The sequence below is a fragment of the Bison bison genome, unplaced genomic scaffold, assembly GCF_000754665.1.
Source record: "Bison bison bison isolate TAMUID 2011002044 unplaced genomic scaffold, Bison_UMD1.0 scf7180017864485, whole genome shotgun sequence".
Lineage (NCBI taxonomy): Eukaryota > Metazoa > Chordata > Mammalia > Artiodactyla > Bovidae > Bison > Bison bison.
This window is the reverse complement of record NW_011495045.1, coordinates 2982722-2984843: the sequence shown is the minus strand read 5'-3', so window position 1 is coordinate 2984843 and position 2122 is coordinate 2982722.

The window sequence follows — 2122 nt, the reverse complement described above, 5'->3', positions numbered from 1 at the left end:
GGACGCTCAAGAGTCTTCTCCAACACCACAGTTCAAAAACATCAATTCTTCGGCGCTCAGCCTTCTTCACAGTCCAACTCTCACATCCATACATGACCACTGGAAAAACCATAGTCTTGACTAGACGGATCTTTGTTGGCAAAGTAATGTCTCGGCTTTTGAGTATGCTATCTAGGTTGGACATAACTTTCCTTCCAAGGAGTAAGCGTCTTTTAATTTCATGGCTGCAGTCACCATCTGCAGTGATTTTGGAGTCCCCAAAAATAAAGTCTGGCACTGTTTCCACTGTTTCCCCATCTATTTCCCATGAAGTGATGGGACCAGATGCCATGATCTTCGTTTTCTGAATGTTGAACTTTAAGCCAACTTTTTCACTCTCCACTTTCACTTTCATCAAGAGGCTTTTTAGTTCCTCTTCACTTTCTGCCATAAGGGTGGTATCATCTGCATATTTGAGGTTATTGATATTTTTCCCAGCAGGCCTTTAGAGAGTGTGAAATGAGAACAGAAACAAAAGGCACTTCTTGAGATCAAGCCTGTACCTACAGGTAGCATGCTGCTTTATTTAAACTTGTCTTGTCTAACGCTCAAGTGATCATAAAATAACGGGTATTAGTGCTCTTACCACTAGGCAATAGAGGAAACTGAAGTGTAGACACGGTAGGTAACTTGTCTACAGTTGTACAGCTAACCAATGGGGTTTCTGGTTCCAGAGTCCTCATCTTTAGTCCCCACTGAGAAATATGGATGTTTTCACAATTTTGCCTCATCGTAGAACCATCACCTCATCACTTTTTTGCCAGAAGGGAAAAAATATTTTCTGAACAGACAGCACTTTAGGAAACTCATTTCAGTTGTTTCACTGAACCCTCCTGCTATTCTGAAGGCATGTAAGGTCAAGTGCGTGGGGCAGAGTTAGGGCAAATGGGAAATCAGAGGTGATCTTGAAGCATTTTCAAGCCTTGTAGAGCTGAATTAACAGACGTGTCAATGGGCGGGAAAGCTGAACTTGGAAAGGCAGGGTGCTTGCCAGCTTTCACCTTCCTGTCTTTTCACGGTCACAGACCTCCTTGCAGCCAGGCATTTCTAGCTCCAGTGGCCTCCACGTGTCACAGGGTCTTCATCTGCCTGACCATAATGAGCAATTTGCTCTGATCTATGAATAGAAATAGGGATTTAATTCACTTTAGTAGCATTTCAAGAACGGAGATGCTTAAATAAGCTGTTTGGTGTCCTCTACATTACTACTGAAGGTTAATCACTCCCCAATAAGCGTACTTGAGCTCCAAACTATGTTCTTGAGAAAATAGATTAATTAAACCACAAGAGGCAATTACTTGTAGTATAGTGGGCTTCTAGTTGTAGCAACATTACCAAGTAATATTTTTTTCTAAGTTAACCAGCTCTTAAATTTCTGTTTTCAAGTGAATGTGGTATTTATTAGTTTCTGCTAACTTTGTTTCCTATTGAAAATGGAAAGAGGGTGTCATCTGACTGAAATCTGAAATTGATGTTATGTACTATAACTTATTCTCCCAATAAAACTCTTGCTTCAGAAGTTAGTTTCCACTTAAGTTCTAAATATATAAATATTTCTGATATTTTAGAAATGTGGCTCTAGTACATCCATGTAGATGGAATGCTTCACAGTCACTTAAAATCCTGTATTTATTGACATGAGATAATGTTGATAATATAATGTGAGTGGGAAAATAGAGTTTATGTAGAGAATGAGCATTATTTTCAAAATCTAATTCTGTATGTTCACAGGCATATACATAGGGAAAGCAACTAGAAATATGCTGGATATCTCTGGATGATGGGTTTTAGACAGTTTTAAATTTTTAAACTTTTCTGTATTTTCTCTTTTTTGTGATAGATATATATTATTTTCATGTTTTGTTTATTAATAGTGTGTAGAATATAAGCAGGTCAGGAAGCAACAAGTTAGAACTGGACATGGAACAACAGACTGTTTCCAAATAGGAAAAGGAGTACATCAAGGCTGTATATTGTCACCCTGCTTATTTAACTTATATGCAGAACACATCATGAAAAATGCTGGGCTGGAAGAAGCACAAGCTGGAGTCAAGATTGCCAGGAGAAATATCAATAACCTCAG